Source organism: Camelus ferus, chromosome 15 (genome assembly GCF_009834535.1).
Source record: "Camelus ferus isolate YT-003-E chromosome 15, BCGSAC_Cfer_1.0, whole genome shotgun sequence".
Taxonomy (NCBI): Eukaryota; Metazoa; Chordata; class Mammalia; order Artiodactyla; family Camelidae; genus Camelus; species Camelus ferus.
The window spans coordinates 48217389-48236749 of record NC_045710.1 but is presented as its reverse complement, the minus strand read 5'-3'; the positions used below and the strand labels follow the sequence as shown (position 1 = coordinate 48236749).

Genomic DNA, 19361 nt, shown 5'->3' with positions numbered 1-19361 from the left:
ATTCGTATGGCATTTCTCGGCCTCACTTGATAGATTGATTCTGAAAACATACGCTAATTTTTTAAATGCAAAACAGACCCACTTGGGTTAGGGCCTGCGCAAACAGAGGACTACGAGAATGGAAACAGCATAAACAATGTTGTTTATACCCAAGGCCTGAGAAAACGGCTGCACTTTCCTCCAAAATTGCAGGAAGTCTCAGGGTAACCCCCACCCATTAAGGTAGAATAAGAACCATATTTTCCATTGGTGGGAGGGGTGCTTGGTCAGAGAGACTGACATTAAAAGAGCTGGAAGCAGGAGACTGATTAATAAAGGATGGGTCTCCTCTAACCTGCAGTTGAAAGGGCGGAACATCCCAGCCACAAACAGCGCTTAGAAGTAAAAAACGCAGTCAAGCCAAACACTGCACAAGGGCAGGCGTGACAAACACTGCACATCTCCATTGTCCTGCTTCACTCTGGACCTCCTGGGAAGGCACAGAGATGGTTCCTCTAGTTGGGGACCCAGAAGGGACTGTTACTCCATCAAGAGCAACCAGCCTCACGCATCCGAGCCCTGAAGTTTGAGAGTCACGTGGGACCAGACCTGCTTTATTCCTTTCGCCGTCAGTTGGCTTCCTTAATACATTTCTCCATTTTTTTTTTCTTCTTTGGTTGTTGTTGTAACAAAACTATATTTAAAGGCCAGCAACAGGAAGCTTTTACTTGGGAAGTTGAGGTTGAAGCGCTCAGTGGCAAACAATGAACCGGAGAGATAAAGATGCAACGCAAATGGTCGGGAACAGACCCGGGCTAGTTTCCTGCCAAAGTTGACTCTCAAGCATGTGTGAGGCCACGATACGAACATCACAGTGCTCTTTTGCTTTTATTTACTCCAATGTATTTGTTCCTGTGAGAACCCCTATAAAAACAAAGTGCAGGGACAAACAATGGAAGCCTTGCCATCCCCTCCTTGCCAGGGCTTTTATTTTCCACATTATCAAATGTTTTCATCAGTGGAGCTCAGCCCGTTCATTCAACTCTGTGAATCACAACCCAGATCATATTGCATTGGTTGAGGGGGTGGGGGGGGAAGCATGCCCTGCCTGTATCATTGAAAGAAAAAAAAGAAAGAAATATTTCTCCATCATCTTTTCCCCGTGACACTGAACAAATGAATCTGTGGTCCTCTGTGACATTCTAAGACGGACACTCTGCCCCCAAATAATGGAGTAACTAGAACATTGAAAAAAGCAAGCCTGCAAGTCCAGAACCTAATTTTATCTGTATCCCCTTTTGGGGGGCCCCCTTTCCCAAACAGGTATCCATGTCAAAGGAGAGCTCTCAAGCTGGGGGTTTGTTTGACCTAGGTCACGCAAAGGTCAAGCTTTTCACCAGTTGTTAACACAAAGCTTCCAGCCAACCCCCCCTCCAAATCTGGCTCCACAGTCTGTCTCCATCTGCAAATGCGCTATGCACATTGGATTTTTCTCAGTTTTGCAGGAACTAACAATCCCTTCACTGTGAAGTGGTCTCAGTGACAAATAAATAGGTCAAACCCTCTTCGGTGAAACTGTAGGCGCTGAGTTTGCCAAATATGGAAATGTAATGGATTTTGACTTTTTCATTTTTAAAAAGGCTTTTTACAGTGTTCTTCTAAGACCAGTTGAACCGATTGCCTTCTTCCTTTATTGAACTTCAAGGGATGCTGTCCCCTAAGCAGTTTGACGCAATCGCAACTATATTTTTGCTTCTCGGAAAGAGATCAATATTTATTCAGATTGATTTTTAAGATTTACATGTGAAAAATAGATCAAATTGGATCACATATCAACCCAAACTAATTCTGTCAACTCCCATGAAAGTCAATAAAGCCGAAATAAATTGAGCAGATTTCATCTACCTGCATTTGAGAATTGTTTTACTTCATTATTTCTTATAAACTTACCGAGCAGAAATTTGCTTAACTCTTATCCAGGCTTCTCTTACTGAAAACAGTAAGACCCTCTATGGAATATTTTGCACTCAAATATTATCACCAGGATAGCATATGGCAAACTAGCGGTAGGCAGTTTATCTTCATCCTCTTTGTAAGCTAAAATTAGCACAATGCTTTCGCAGCATTCTCCCCTTGACTCAGGCCGGGGTGATTTTCTCCACAATGCCATGCGTGTTCCAACATCCTGCCGGCTTCCAATATTTAAGCAAATTGGTTGCAAGTTTATGTTAACAATCACAGAGACGTTTTAACGCAATAAAACCCCAAAGTGACACCCACGATGAAAAGTAAACCAGCTATATTAGGAATCAACCTGAGAAACCTTCCTTCGTCTGTTTTCCTGAGCTATAGAATGTTTCGGCTACAAAATAGTTCAAATGTTTACAGAAGCTAATTATACCAAGTGGGATGTATACACCAGGCTCCAAAAGCAAGATCCAATTACTTTCTTGGACAACTAAGGTGTATTTTCCTCCTTGTTTATTTACCACACTCAGTTTTTCTCGGTCATACGTCCTTGATGCTAAAACCGCATTGTTGCTGAGAATTAGGGATGCACTTTCAGAGGACTAAATGCAGGTGATCTGCCCATGGAATGACCCTACTCTTTCAACAGGAAAGCAGCTACTGGCTAGCCATTTGAAAAGATTACAACACAATGATTTTAAAAACAATGGAAGAGGTTCAAAAAAGACACCCCTTTTAGCTGGCCTGTAGCAGGGTAATCATCTGATCAAATAGTTAAAAACAAAAAAAAATCTCTAGACAGAATTAACTTTAGGGAACTCAAGATCGGCAGGGAAGCAGCAGAGGGATATTTACACGAGAGATGGGAACACCTCCATCTCCTGTACTTCCCCACCTTTACTGCCATTTATTAGGGCAGATGTTACACTAACAAGATTTTGCTGGAAATTGCACGAACTGCTGTCAGACTGAAGTTTCTATTACCTGTGCGCTGGGGCAGACGTATGCAGCTTGTTAACCACAGATTAAACCCAAGATGACAAACATGCTGATACTGTCAGCTGATTTTTAGCGAAAGATAAAAAAAAAACTTCATCATTTCTTGAAAGGAGAAAAACAAGAGATAATTTCCCAAGAGCTCATTGTATATCTGATCGATTCATATTCTGCTCAGATATACACATTTTGTTAGAGGAAGAAAAAAGAAAAAAGAAAATCCTCTCCAAACCTTGTAAGGCAACCCCAAACACGATCTAACTCAAACAATATTTCACTTGACACAACATGTTAGTCCATCTGTCCCAAACATCTAACCCACACCCTTCCCTCAACACAGAAAAAGTATCCTGGGTTGTGTTGGGGTGAGGACACAGAATATAAACATTTAAATTTTTAAATAGGTAAGTCACTTAGAAATTTCAGAAATAACCAAATAAAGCAGTTACGTATTCCACATCTAATCAAAGAGCTGTATGCATTTGGGCCATTTCAGCTAAATCTGTATGTAAAAGAATCAAATCTACTGACACTACTTTGTACCCAGATATTCCAAAAACTCAGATATTGATGATGGTCGGTACTTTTTGACTATTACCAATACTAAGTCCAAGATTCAGAATTCCTCCTCACTGACCATGAAATTATGCGGAACTTACTGACCTTCGGCAGAGATTTCAATCTATATGTAAGATGTTTATTGAAAGTTCTCCATTCTATCTAAGTTTGTGCACAAAATTTCACCGTGGTTCTTTGCATTTCAGTATCTCAGAACCGAAAGGAAACACTTCAATCATCTTGCCCAACTCTTTTTCTTTTTTATTTACAGAAGAAATTCCATCCCAGCGAGGTCATGTGTGTTGTCCGAGCCAGAGCACAGGGCTCCCAAATTACCCAGTGGGAATGGGGATGGCACCTGAGTGCTGGCACTCCAACCGCAGTGGGCTTCCCAGTCTGTCCGGCAGCCTCACAGAAAGAAGCCTAAAAGTTCCCGGCATGCAGGGCACACAGACAAGCATTTAAAATAGCAACCGATCACCATGAGTTGATCCTCATATAGAGTCAAATACAACTCTGTTTCTTTCTGATGTTCCATCATTTGTTTTCAAGACGCCAAAATAAGTGCTCCAATACTTTGATGGGGGAGTGCACGTATTTATCTGAATCCTCAGAAATGTATAGTTGCTTAAATATTCTTTTTTTACTGAAGAGGAATATACAGCAGTATGTACCCATATGCATGTGTCTCTATATAGACAAAGCCAACACGGCCAAATGTTAACAATTGTTGATATGGAACAGAGAGTTATGGGTACTATTTATTACTACTTATTGTATATACTATTAATATATATATATTATCTAGTATATATTAATATTTACTATTATGTATACTACTTATCATATATACTATTATTTATTACTATTTATTATATAGACTATTCATTCTATTTTCCTATACATATGAAAATATTCATAATAAAAAGTTGGGAAAATGATAACAAACAATATGTGGGGGGAAATCTCAATGCAGAGCTTCACAAGTCCTGCCCTGCACCTTCAACATGCTATGTAACGTCCTCAGCTTTGGAGTGAGGGTCCTGAACGCTGTCCCTGCATTGTGCTATAGGAGAACACAGTCATCACCACACATGGAAGAAACTCCTCTCTTTAGAAGGAACAGGATCATGCTTGGTTGTCAGGAAACCACTTCGACTCTCTTGAGAAGGGATGGGTTTGCAACTAACATCAAAAATTCAGTAAGTCAGACAGAGAAAGACAAATATTATATGATATCACTTATATGTGGAATTTTAAAAATAATGCAAATAAATCTATGTACAAAGCGGAAACAAACCCACAGACATAGAAAACAAATATATGGTTACCAAAGGGGAAAGGGTAAATTAGGAGTTTGGGATTAACAGATACACAACACTATACATAAAATAGACAGGAAACAAAGATTTACTATAGAACACAGGGAACTATATTCAATATCTTGTAATAACCTATAATGGAGAATAATCTGAAAAACAAATATATATATATATATATACATACATATACATATCTGAATCACTCTGTATACACCTGAAGCTAACACAATATTGTAGATCAGCTATAAGTCAATTCAAAAAATTCAAAAAAATTCAAGCACATTACTGTGTCATGAGAGAGAGTGGATAGAAAAAAATTTAGTCAGAATAGGAAATAGACTCTCTCCAGTCTCATCACCACTAGGCTACAACACTGTATATATAAAGAACAGAAGAGACAGGAAAAACAAGGTGGGAGAGAGGGAGCCGGGGCAGCCAGCAGCACCAATAATTTTGTAGGTGAAAGAAGAGGGAAAGCTGATTCGCTGTAAACAAATAAAGACCTGCCTGTAAATCTGGTTTGGCCTCCCCGTGACTTCCCAGAATTAACCTTTCCTGTTCACTCTTAATAGGAAGGAGACGCTTTGAACCTTGTTTTACCAACTGCAGTTGCTATGAACCTAGTCCTCGAGCTCGGTATAAGACTTGCTGAAATTTATCTGTAATACTGGGGATTATCTTCTTGTATCTTCAGATTTACTGGTACCAAAGCATCCTGCAGTTCGAAGGCCTGATACAGCCCAACAGCTTTCCTGAAGACCCAAGATCACTATGAAAGCAGGAGACCAGAGATACTAGAAGACACTGGGTTAGTGGACAAACACCCTCCCCATCCCAGCTGGGCTCCTGTCAGGAAATCCCACCCAGGTCCTCGGAGAGCTCAAAATCCACCTCCATCTGCCTGTCAGCAAGAGGCAGGCTGGTCAACACGTCACCCTGACCAACACTGCAAACCTCATGTCCTCACAGACCCCTTGATGTGTGCTGCAGAAATAACACAAGCTGTTGTTCACAAAGAATGCCATGGACCAGAGGCCTGCGGTGAGAGAGGCATCATTGGCCATCTAAGTCTCTTCCTACTTGCTCGCTTCGTCATCGTCACCCCCTAAGGAAGAGGTGGCAGATTCATGACAAGACATTTGGGAGTGATGGACAGCAGAAGGGACTCTTGTATGAGTGGGAATCTCAGTGCCCACCAAGTTTAAAGTGCCTTCTGTCCTGACACAAAAGGGCAGGCCAACGCCGCCCACTGTGAAGTGAAGACACATCCGGGAAGGGTACTAGTTTCTCTAGTCCTCACCTCGTCATCACTCGCACCCGGAAATCAGTGCCAGCACTAACTAGTCTCTCTTTTCCGTAGAGAAAAACAAGCCAAATGATGATGATGATGGTGATGGTGACAGCAGCTCACACGGACACAATGTTTACCACATGCCAGGCACTGCTCTGAGTCCTAGAGATCAACTTGCTTAATCTCCTCAACACGCCAGTAAGTGGACGCTACTGTGGTTCCCATTGTACAGGTGTTTAGGCTGTTCTTCAGTCCAAAATAGGGAAACTTAAGCCATTTTCCCATGAGGAGAGACCCATCTTCTTTGGATCTAATCATATACTGAGACCACCCCGCCCCAGGCCTGAAAATTCGTGAAGAGCATCAACCAAACGGGATGAAAGCATAGGTAACTCCTAAAGGGAACGGCATCAGGAAATGCATTCGTCCCAGATATCTCTCCATTCAGAATAGAGGGGAGAAGCAAACACTGGACTGCACCATCCCTGAAGGCAGGAACTGGCCTTAGTCGTCTTGGCTGTGTCAGCATTTAGCCCAGGGCCTGGTGTACAGGAGGTTCTCTGGGGATGAATGAATGAATGAGCACAACTTAAATGCCTGATCACTTCCTTCTACAGAGCCTTCCAACTGGTGAATGCATTTCAGAAACAAATGAGCCAAGAAGATGTCAGTCATTAGGATCCTGGTGTAAAAGAAAAGTGTCCACGTTGAAAAGCCCTGGCTGATTCTGTTCCTGGTATCTTCCCACTTACACTTCTGTATGTGTGAGACCGTACAGAAGATTCTTCCTTCTCATAGCCTAGCATCGCAGGTGCTCGATCAGTATGTGTCACGTGATGGAAGATCAGCACAGAAGAGCCACGTGTCTCTGATCCTCGAAATCTCAACTCATGAGACTTCCTCTGAGAGGTTCAAAATCGTCAGGGCTGACCTCAGCAGGAGGGATGAAAGCAGGTTCGTTCAGGCCAAGAGCCCCTTTTTTTCTTTAGGTTACAGTTGGAAAAGTGACATCCAACTGCACCTCAAAATCAGTAATATTGTCAGCCTCATGGAGAAGGCAGAGTGACGGCAGGGAAGAGGAGACTCAAGGCCCCAGGTTAGAAAAGCAAGCCAGTGGCCCTCACCTCTTGTACCCCTCTTTCCTCTGCCCCTCCCCCATCCCCCGCCAGCACCCCCGGTCACAAGCCGAGAAATGGCAGTGTCACTGCTGTCACTCTGTTCCTCTGAAATAGGAACCTGGATTAGCTCTGGCTGGCTGCAGCTCAACCCAGATAAGTCCAGAGCCATGCTGATAGGCAGCGGGAAGGAATTTGAGGAAGTGACAAGAAATGCCACGTCACCCACCCTAAAGAAAGCTTTCCCACAAAGTGGCCGGGGAGGTGGCTACAGAGCGACTGTGCTCAGAACAAGGCAGATAAACGCAGACGTCTTTCCCAGCAGCGGGACAGAGAGCCAGCCACACACAGTTCCTGTCCTTGCCACACTCTGCGGTGGCCGCGGGGAGGATGCAGAACATAGGGTGCTCCTCCCCCAAAGCCCAGGGGGGCCTGAGCGGAGGGACCCAGACCAGGGATCAGGACCCCCAGGCAGCAGACTCACCTCTGCTCCTTCCTAATGCATCAACCCAGAGAATCACCGGCAATCCTGAGCATGCGCTTTTGTGCCAAGATTCTAGGCTACAGTCTTTCTGTCACAGGGAAGGGTTTGTACCAGGGCAGAAATAAACTTCCTAATTCATTCACCAGGTAATGGACATCATAATAATTGGCAATGACATCTGTCATTGGAAAGATTTCCACTGTTCCTCACAAAAGTTTCATAGAAAAGTGGAAGTCAGCAAGCCGTGATTCTCCCCAGAAATTCACAGGTAAAGCAATGGGGCCGAGCCAAGGAGACAGGGGAGAATGGAACACTTCTGCTCTGTCAGAATTATTGTTTTCTTAACAGCATGAAATTCCCCATTAGTTAGGTCAAATATTTTGAATATATTTAGAAAAACATATTCTGTGTTATTAAATAATACCAGGGACTACCTAAGAGGGCCCATTGGATGAGATCTCAGCTGGGCCATTGGATCAGTCTCATAGCCCAGTGTTTTAGACCTCTCTGTAAGAAATTCTGGCCGAGATTCTGCAATCTCAAATTGCCCCACAACTTCTATCTCAGAGGAAATTTGAGTCACTAGTATCCTGGGGGTCTCCTAAGGGCCACAGGGGTCGGCAGACCAGATTTTCATCCTGGGTATCTGGGAAAATATTTCAATACAGTAGAGTTTTGCTCAGAAGTCTTTGAGGAGACACCAAGTAGGAAATGATTAGAATTACATTTACCTACTGTCACATATTAGCATTAAATTATTAGTGGTATTAGTGGCTTACATGTACATTAAACTTGCAAATTATAGAGACCCTATTTCCATTCTACGAGCATCTCTATTTTTTTTTTCCCCTGCATGCATATCTTATCATTCGCTTGCCTCTTATCACTCCGGGAAACTATCGTTCTTAATTCCATGGATTTCCACAGGGCAAGAATCTAGGCCACCGTTTATGCACAGAAATCAATTCAGCCACCACTATACTCTGCATCAAAACAACGTTTTAAGAGCAAAAGTTGAAGCTGGTGGCAATGAGCCAAAGCACCTCTTCTCAAAAAGAAAACACAGTGGGATTTTTAAGGGCAAAGAGAACAAGTCACCGAGGCTTTCTGGCTCACCAAGAAATGGGGAATCCTTAATGGCCCAAAGTGTCTTGATTCAAATCTGGAATTTAGTAAGACTTTGTGCCCAGAGAAAAGTTCTGATTGCCTCCCCGCGCAGTGCACTTCTGTAGTGTCCTGGGTCAGTACATCCACCAGGTCCACTTTCTCTTTGCCCCCAGTGACATGATTAACCAACAATATTTTTATGGTTTTAATTAGAATCTGAAAGAACATTTGGGTGCTACAGCGCAGTTTTACACACTCTGCATCTCTGAAACACCCTATTAGATGAATACGAGAGTTTCAAAAGAAATCAATCGCAGAAATATCATTGGCTTCTTCTAAAATTGTATGTAATCAGCTAACTACGCCATTCGCAAGTTACAACAATCTAGCCAAGGTATCTTAAAGCCATAAGAAGTCCCGCCCCTCCATGTCCTTTTCCCACAGGCCAAATAAAGGTGAATTAAGGAAATCTGGCAAAGGGTATACATGACTATTGCCATTTCCCACAGCAAACAGGGTATTTTCCTCTGGGAATAAAACATTTTCCTTAAACTACTGTTTATAACCCTTATCAGCGCAACAGCAATAGAGCCATCAAGTCCAATCTCTGGTGGAAAAAAGTCAAGGTCAACGAGGACTTGCATTTTTGTTTATCCTGAGCGGCAATTGCTACCAACATTCAATTGGGTAATAAACCGAGGTCTGTCCAATGTTCCCAGCGAACAGGTGATCCAAAAGCTATCTCAGAACAAGGCCATTGCCAGGTAATCAAGCCATCCTGTTACAATTATGGTTTGAGTACATTTATTTATAGATGCAAACATCAGTCAATTCTGAGGGAGCACTGCCATGGCATTGCCACCACTGGGTAGGAAGTCGGAGGAAGCACAGGACGGCTCTTGCCAGACATGCTCACTAGCAATAAAGTGTGTATTCCAATGAGCAGAGTACCCTCTAGAGAAAATGTTTTCCCCTCTTATCTCTTCTACGGGAAGGCAATTGTGTGTAGCTCAAGACAGCCACGTCCTTTCCTCTGCCACTCAGGTTCCTGAGCCCAGTTGCCTCTCTCTGCCTGAAAAACCAATTCTACGGTTATGTGTGTGTGTGTCTGTTTGGAAAGGTTGCAGGATTCCTTTAAGCCGGCACGGTTGCTACATTAGAAAACATTTTGCTTTAACTTGAAAAGTGCTAGGATTTGTTCAGTGTGTTGAATTCTACAGGGTCAGATAGACATTTGGAGTACTTTTTTCCAATCCATCAAGAAACTCACTGATAGCAACAGGAGTGATGCATTTGGGTCTGGGGAGCACGTGATTCAGCGCCCTATTCAACTTACAGATTAAAAATAGACACTGTTCCAGCTGCAAAGTAAGACATGTTAAACCTACTGTCTCCGTTTGAAATATGAAAACTAAATCTAGGGACCCTGGCCACGACCTAAAATGATGACTCTGATCCACACAACGCAAACCTCTTGCCTCCACTTCAGCCATGAAAAATGAGCCTAAGGGATATTCTTGGAGCCTCAGAGGAATGTTTCCACTCCTTGCTGTGTAGCTTTTATGAACATTCCATAATTTAGCGGAGCAATTAATGTTTTCCAACATTGATTCCTTTCTTATCAGGTATCTGGAGACGAAGCAAAGGACAATCCTTCTAAAAATACACAAACTCACATCCTGGGAAAGAAAGTGAAAACTAAAAACAAAACAAAATTCGAGACACACGAAATGAAGTCCACTCTTTTAAAAGGCAACTCATCCTGTGTGATATAGATGCACAAGGTACCAGGTGACAGTGTTGTCAGTCAAGAGAATATTGTTACAGTATAAAAAAAGTATCCTTCATTCTTTAACGTGCTGGCAAAAGGTGGATGGCAGCAGAGTTGGATCCACAGGCGCACAAGGATTACTATTTCCAATCCTGGTGTCTGTTAAGTCTTGGGCAGGTAATTTGAAGATTCTACATAAAGAAAAATTAGCAGCCTGGGAAGTGGGAAGGCAGGATTAGAACCCACGGAGTCCACGAAGGCCCGTGCAGCAAAGCATCTACTGCACAGAGACGCAGGAAACGCTCATCCATCAGTTGTCAGGCAAAAGGGGAAGTCACCTCATGTTCAGAGCAGTAAACTGATGAAGTGAGTCACCAAATTCCCATGATAGCTTGGCTGGCCTCTTCCTTTCCACGCAGCCCCTGGTCACCATGGAGCCAGAGCCTCCTCCAGGGGAAGCGGGGCGGCAGACGGTGGAGGCTGGGTTTCTGCAAGTCACCCTCAGAAAGGGTGGGGACGTGTCTAGCCTGGGGGCGGGGGGAGAAGCCAAAGCCGGCAACGACCAGCTCCCTCTTTGGGAGGCTACCTGCCCCTGAGAAGACACGGGGTGCAGGATGGGAGCTGTAGTCTAGAGAGCAGTCTTTTGAGACCTTGGCCTCATTCCAGACCCTTCTGAACCCATCACCCCCCGCACCTCTCAGTCTCTCAGCCTGGTCCAGTCTCCTCCCGCATCACTCTCGTATGCAGCCTCCTCCCTCTGTCTCAGTCTGGTCCTCAGCCTTCCTCCCCAGCCATCCCTCCTTCACTCAGAGCTGACCTTGGCACAGCTCTGACATTCCCAGTGACTCCCCAACTCCCCACAACCTCCCCGCTCCCTAAGAAGCCAGACATGATCCTTGGGGGTCTGGCTCTGCTAACTCGAGGCTGTGCCTCAGATCCGTCCTGTCCCCTACCCTGTTCTCTGCTGTCACTGGGGCGCCCGAAGTGTCATGCTTTCTCTTCCCCACAAACACTACTCTCTTCGCCCCACACTCCCTCTACTTCTCTGTCTCTCCCGAGTTTCCATCAAAGATGCCCCACCATGGGGGAGCTAGGTAGGAGGTTGGGAATGCAAACTGATGGCTTCTGGGGCTAACTCTGGGGGATGTAGTAGTGGTGGCCTGGCATGCTGTCCAGAGAAGGACCCACAGCCAAGCCCCATTCAGGCTCCATGAGAAAGGGCGCTGGGATGGATGAAGGATGCTGCCCTGCCATGGAAGGATGTGGAGACGGTGGTCCTATCCCAGGTGGTCGCAGAATCTCTGCCAGTTTGTTACATGTCATCCATCTACTTCCAGATGACGCTGAGCCCACTGAATCATGAGACCTAACCCACCATGTTACCTGTCTGCCCCTCCACTGGACTGTCAGCTTCTGGATTCCAGGAAAAGCCTCCTTGACTCCCAATTCTTACATCTAGCCCTGGGCTGGTACACAGTGGACGTTCAATTAATTCTCAGTAGGTTAGTGAATGGGACTATTTCTGTCTTCAGCTCTTCTAACATTTGGAGTATTTCTCTCATAAGCTTAAAATTCACAATATCCAACAAGAGCTTTTATTGGCACTAAAAGTACCATAAAGAGATGTTCTTAGTGCTTGGTAAACCAAATATTTGTAACACACAGTCCCCTTCAATTTTATAGGTTGAGATCATATTCCTTCAGAACTTTCATTTTTTTTAAAGATTGTGGCCCCCGAATCTTACCATCCTGGTATCCTAGCTCAGCCCCTCAATATCTCCATTTTAACCATCACTTATCTGAATCTCTCTGGCTCCATTAACCCAGTCCCAGAGGACAATAACCGGACGAACAAGGGCATTCTCACCTGCATCCCTGGCCCCAGAGAGAGGGAGAAAAGGATGGAGGATGGCGCTGGCACACCATAAAACGGTCAGAAGAAGGAGATGGCAACATGGGGAAAGGCCTCATGGCGTCACGAAGCAATCAGCACCTTGGCTTCTGTGAAGACAGGCTGTCATCGGTTTCGACCATGGCAACCAAGACAAGCTTGGATACCAAGGAATTAAAGTGCAAGTGGGCTGAATAAGAGTCCAGACATCCAGTCACATCAGTCAATCAGACGTTTATCAGGCACTTACTCTCCCTGAGGCCTTGTGCTGGGAGCTTAGGGGAACAGGGGAGGCCTCCCGGTGTTAGGCTGTCAGCCTCTGCCATCTCACTGGACTCCCCGTGTGAGGACATGGGGGAGTTTCTCCCAGGTCCCAGTGCCAGCCAAAGGCATTCTTCTGAGCAACTTCCAAGGATGCTGTCCGTCTTGTAACTAATGATATTTCCCTCTTCATTTTGGCTGCTAGGAAGCTCAGAGCCAAAATAACTGCCTACTCCTAGCAACTGGACATGATCTTATAACTCATTATAATTCTGTACTACCCTTAAGATAGACCTCTCATTTATTTTCCTTTCATTCCTATTTCTTCATCTACTTTTCTTTATCCTGTTGTAGACTACATACCTTAAGTCCTTTCTTAGAATGAAAGGGAGAGTACGTAAATGCATTTTGAAATAAAGACATTTCCTTTTTTTTTTTCTAAGGTATCAGTGTGCAAACAGGTACCAGGGTGGCACCAGTCTTGCTGTCACAAGTGCACTGGGATAGGGGCACTCAAGGAAAGAGTCAAACTAAAGCAAATGAAACGTTTAATGAGATGGGACTGACCAAATGCTAATAACCCAGCAACAAGCCTATTGGCGAATTCAGTGTTTCCTGCATTCACTCCTCAATTCCCCCTTTTCTTAAAAATATACGATTTGGGAGAAAATTTAACATTTTCTAGGTAAGGTCATGTTCTCTTTTTCCCCTGACATGGAAACAAGGAGAAGGAAGTTGCACCCCCTTCGTTCTTCGTTAGGAAGTAGGGTGTGCACCATTTAGGAGGGCATGCATACGGCTTGACATTGGTGAACGGGGGGGAGGCCAAAGCCAATGGCACTAATCAAACAGAATGCTTTTAGGTTAAGTAATTACAGAAAATTATCTGCAAGACTGAACTAATCCACACAGCCAGACACTGGAGCAAAACCCAACTTCTCAACTACACTTCTGGGACCAATCAATGTGCGAGGTAGACAACGCCTACCTCTTTTTAAGGAAAATGCTTGGCATAAATTTACTGTTTGGGTTAGTTTTTGCTAGGCCAACAGCCAAAACCTCCACCACCATCCTTAATTAGTGCTAGCAGTCATGAGGGAGAGAGAGAAATTCAGGAGCAGAGCTAAATATCACATCCCGGGGGATGGAATCATGTCTGCCGCTGGGAACAGCACAGCGCGTGAAAGCATCCTCCCAGGGTCTGTCTCAATCCATCCTTAACCCCTACCCTTAGATCCCTCAAAAGATACTAAAATGCTGCTGCCAGTGCCCCCTCATCCTCGATGGGAAGACCAGTTAGGACCCAAGGATGGAACCCAAGGGTAAGAGTAGGTGGAACGAGCGATGATGTAGATGGCGGGATTTAAGGTACCGCCCCCCAAAGCCATCTACCACCAGCTTCTGAGAGAGCTGCCTGTTGACTCTTTCCTTGAGTGTCGCGGTTAAAACGTATCTCTGGGAGTCGGAACAGGTGAGACCTCGGTATCCATTCCCACTGTGCACAGAGATTACCAAGTGAGAGTAGCCATCTGGCACCCGGAAGGAATCAGGCCTGAGGGAATGCCGTGCAATCACGGTTTGAAAGCATGAGGGGGTTCCCAGTCCTCTTCAATAAATACTTATCCATCAGTGGCCATGGTCCCTAACAATGCTGGGCACGGGAGAGTCAAAGATGAAGGAGACACAGTCCCTTCCCAGTCTCTCCCTCCTGGGGAGACTGACGCATGGATGGCTCATTTCAATACATGAGAATAGGTAGGACCCAGGATACCCTGACATCACAGAAGAGGGTCACTTCCTCGAACCCGGGGACTCACAGAACACCTCCTGCAGATGACACTTAAATTAGTTTGGGAGTTTTTAACCTGGGCTACATAGAGCTCCCTGACCCAAGGGATAGAATACAGAAGTACTTGGAAGGGAAAACATTAACATTTATTCTCACTAACCTCTAACTGGAATTAGAATTTCTTTCACGTGTGTAACTAGGTAAGTAACAAACCACAGAACTACTAGTAGGACCCGTGACTTTGTCACCAACGGGAATCATATTCACACACCACAATGCAGTTGTCACAAACGTCTTAAAACGCCATTGACATTCATCACTGTTTCAAAACGTGGTAGACAATGGAATTATTTCTAGACCTTATTATTTAATGCGTATTAAAACAAAGGACCGATATCACTATACTATAATTTGTTTCCAAAAATATTTTGATAACTGGATTTCAGTATAATTAGTTTCCCTTGTAGTCCTGTGTATTTTAGCTTGCCCGTTAACAGAAGCATTACTCAGGCAAGGTATCCATTGACATCACCAAACTGCCACAGGGATGCCCTCCCCCATGAAGTGTCAAGATCCCCTGAAGAAGATGGGTGTGGGTCAGCAGCGGGGTGACTCAAGGTGGAGGAAGCAGTGATGGCCCCATTTGTTCAGACAGCAGGGGCCTTGGGTGGCCACATGGCCATGTCGGGAGACCGAACCAAGTTCCCAAGAGTGGGGTTATGGGTCCAAGTTGGCCTCACAGGGCCCCAGAGATGCTGAACTTACATAGCGGTCAGAGGACCAAATGTCCCTCCGCAAATCAGGCCAAATCCCACCCGCACTGTGTTTAACAGCCTTGACCATGGAGTTAGAGCCCTGTGCCTGGGTCACTGGCATGTTGTGGAATAAATGCACTCGCAGCTCCCTAAGAATATTCACTACTTAGCAAACGTTTCCACTGACATGTGCTGGATGGTCCTGGTAGCACACATGACCTTCCTGAGGGCAAATACGATGACCCACTCATTTTTACAGCCTCACATGGAGCCCCCGCCACACAGTAGGTGCTTAATCCATTGCTGATGGCTTGACTAGAAATACATTTACATTTCCCCCCTTAAATACAAATTGTGATACTATGGTGGCCCCTCTGCAGAAGTGACTACAATCCCCAACTCATCTTTAACCTCCTTGGTCTGTATTAAATGGATGCTCCCCTAAAATTAACTCCCTCACATCTGCCTTGCCATGAATGACACCTGGAGAAGAATCTGCCACCAGGGACAATGGATTCTCTCCTGGTTTATCTTCTTGGGTAGAAACTGAAACACACATTTCAGCTGAGCCAGGCTGTGTGTGGTGGCTCTGGAAGGCCTAGGAGGGCGGACCTGAAAAACAAGTTATTGCTTATAGTTTAGAACCCAGTGCAGAATCAAGTGAAGAAGGGAAGGTGAGAGAGAGTAAGAGGAAAGAAAGGCCTTATTTAGAAACTGAATTAAATAACTACACATTAAGATCTGGGTTTTCAAAGCTCAGGTCACCATTTTTATTATTTACATGAGGCAATAAAATGCACGTTATTGGGGGGAGGGCATAGCTCAGTGGTAGAGTGCGTGCTTAGCATGCGCAAGGTCTGGGTTCAATACCCAGTCCCTCCACTAAAAAAAAAAAAAAATGCATGTTATGACTAGAAGTGTGGAATATATTCTTCTATATGAGATACATTTTTGAAAAATACGTTACAGTTTGGGAGAGAAAGAACCAAGCATTATGAACCATTAACTTCTGGGTCAACTACAACAGAAAATACATGCCACACTTACTGAAAGGCTAGTGCTGTCACAGCCAGAAAAGCTTTCTCTAATTTACAACAGACTGAGTGAAACCGAAAAAAGACACCTTTCTCAAAGTTTTCATATTCTCTGGCTGCAGGTCTAAATGATGAATGACATAACATCATTATTCATATAACTCCTTACCACTCATTTTTAAATTTTAAACCATCACTGGATTCTTGAGAGACCAATGTCATGAATTCTAGGGAAGTCAGAGAAGTGGGCTATATTTTCAGAAGTTCTACAGCTCACACTGGAGCTGGTATTTCTTAAGAAATAATCATAGCAACAACAAAATTCCAATCCATCACAGGCAACACAACCCCAGTATCTGCACCGGTGACAATGGCAGGTGTCACCAGCAAAGTCTCCATCATCTACCGAGCCCACTGTAACACACCAAACCAAAGGGAACGCAGCACAGTGGTTTTTCAGGCCATACCTAACAAGCATCACATACCTCTTAAGGTTTAAAAATCAGAGTACAAATTTGATAAGATATCCAGAGTTCACATGTAAATAAAAATGAGCAATCAACAGAAAGTACACAAAATGAGCCTGTTGACTAATGTCCTGTCTTTTCTAATCGAGGGTCAGCCCTATTCAAACCCAATCACATGAGGATGGACCCTGTAAAGGTCAGTCAAAGGCAGGCTGAAACTCCAACTGTCTAGCTGACCTTCAGAGCTTGTGACAAATTGCTATCAGTCAATGTCAACTAATGACAGGAGCTCTTTGGCTAATCAATTGTTCTAAAAATGATCAAGAAAACTACTCACAGGACAGCTCATTTTCACATCAATGCCTGTGAAGTATGAAAAGCTCATTTTTTGAGTTTTTAATAAGCTCATAAGTAAAGCAGTTACTTAGTAACAGAGGTCACCTTACAGAAAGACAGAACCTTTGTCTGCCTTTTACATATTCTTTTATTACCATATTATAGTAAAAAATATGCCATGGATATGCCAGAGGGCTACATAATAAAGTAGGGAACACTTCATCCACTTTTGAGACAAATCTTTCTGTGTTAGAAGGAAATCTATTTGGGAGTAAATAATTTCAAATGAATTTTTCAGTGGTTTAAGACGAAAAACAATGACCTCAAGTTTACTAGTGACATCACCTAATAGTGAGAAGATGTACTTTCTGTGAAAACGCTTGTGGCCAAGTTCACGCCCCTAAATACACAGGCATGACTTTTAGATGACGGAGTTATTTTTCTTTATTTTAAGACAACCCACTTTCAGGATGCTAGACGTCAAGCAAAAGGGGAACAGGAAGTGATTACTCACATCGGATGAGTGACTGAAAGGTAAGGTGAGTAGAGCATGGGGCGTTCTTGGGAAAACAGTGTCCTGTCTCTACATCTAATTCAACATGTTTGATAAGTTAATAACATGGACCTTTTGATAAGAGAGATTTGCAGAGGGTAATAACTTCTCCTTTCTTTCTCACACCTGACTTTTCCCAGCAGGAAATCATTTTCCTACTTCCGCCTGCCATTGCGAGCCAGGGCCACACTTTAATTTGCATTTACTGTAACTCAGGTAACACACGGGGACGCAGTGGTCCAAGGGCTAAGACCTGTGGTCACCATTATGTTTTGTTTGTCTCTGCTCGCCTGAGCATAGTTTTCAAAATGCATTCTAGTGCCATTGAAATACAAGAAGTTCCCGGAGAAGAAGGCTTAAGAAGTAAGTGTGAACCAAAATAGATCACTCCAGTCACCCAGACCAACAGACAAACGAAACTTGAGGGGGGTGGGGGGCAGGGTAGGAAACTTTTTAAACATTTTTCTTCATTTTTCAGGATTCTTAGGTTATCATAAACACTGTGTTTTTAAAATCAGTTGGGATTTAAAAAAAAAAAAAAAGGAGGAGGTGGGGACAAAGAGAGAGAAAAAAGAAAATTGTTTCCAAACAAACTATTCACTTTGTGGTTCCATCTGAAAAGCGGCGGATTACAGATTACACCCTAAACCTGAGTGGCTACCGTAGTTTTTCAAATGAAAATATCTTCCGTGGCCTCCACTCCTCTCAAGTCGTCCGTAGGAAAGGAAGAAAGGCGGGAGGGCAACACCGAAGCCGAGCCGTAATTGGAAGTATGTGAAAAATGAAGTGTCAGTTTGGTCAATAAAGGGCAAAGGTCAAGGGGAACTGGAGCCCAAACTCTGCGCGAAATTGCTCATTAAGACGTCCAATCAGAGCGCTCCGGTCCACCTATCCCATTATTCACCAGACAGCTGACTGTTTCCTACGCCCCGGCTGGGGCTGTTACTACTTTTCTTCTTCATGTAAAAAGGCGAGCTGTATATAAACCGTTGCTTACCCGTCTGGAACAGAAGGTGGCCCTGCCCTGCCTCCGCCTCTCTCCCCGCGGCCCGCCCCCCTCGCATCCAGCTCCCCGGCTGCCTTCCCGGGTCCGCCCAAAACCACTGCCTCGACATTCCCTTCAGTAATAAATGGAACTGCCTTCTGCCCATAGGTTGCCTGAACTCGCACAGAAGCTGGCGTGGAGGTGGTGGGTGGGGCAGCGGGAGGCACTGGTGACTATTGCTACATTATTATAAAGAAGTAGCCCTGCTTTTCGATTGTTCCTCTCTGAGGAAACATGCTGGTTTTGCTTTCTTTCTTTCTTTTCTTTTTTTTTTTTTTTTTAAGTGGGAGCAAAAATACTATTGTTAGATCGGACCTGAGTCCTGCCCTACCCCGCCCCGCCCTCAGCAAAGAACTTTAGAAGTGGGTTTTACAGGTTCCAGTGCCCAGTAAAGTCCTTTCAGGGTTGAAATGTTTCACATCAAAATTTCAGTGTAGAATTAATACTTTTTCTCTGTCGTCACAAACCAGTAAAAGGAGATGAGCTCTAAGTGGGAAATGTTCTGCGAGAGAAATGTCCTTACTTGGTTTCTAGGCTCCTCTTCTCAATTCAGTAAATCTTGGAATGAGTGAAATGGTAGAGCTCCTAACACATAATACAAATTCATCATCTCAGTCACCCGGCTCCTCTGTAACTAGC

The 19361-nt window shown here is 44.2% G+C and overlaps 1 protein-coding gene and 1 long non-coding RNA gene across 5 annotated transcripts in view; both read right to left on the bottom strand.

Annotated features, from left to right (window-relative positions):
* MEIS1 (Meis homeobox 1) overlaps positions 1-19361 on the bottom strand; it is a 131564-nt gene that overhangs the window by 79242 nt on the left and 32961 nt on the right. The window lies entirely within an intron of this gene.
* LOC116669011 lies at positions 849-17648 on the bottom strand. Its single transcript, XR_004326381.1, has 3 exons — positions 17639-17648; positions 14139-14141; positions 849-1497 (listed from the first exon to the last, which is right to left on the bottom strand). It is a non-coding gene; the product is annotated as an uncharacterized LOC116669011 (long non-coding RNA).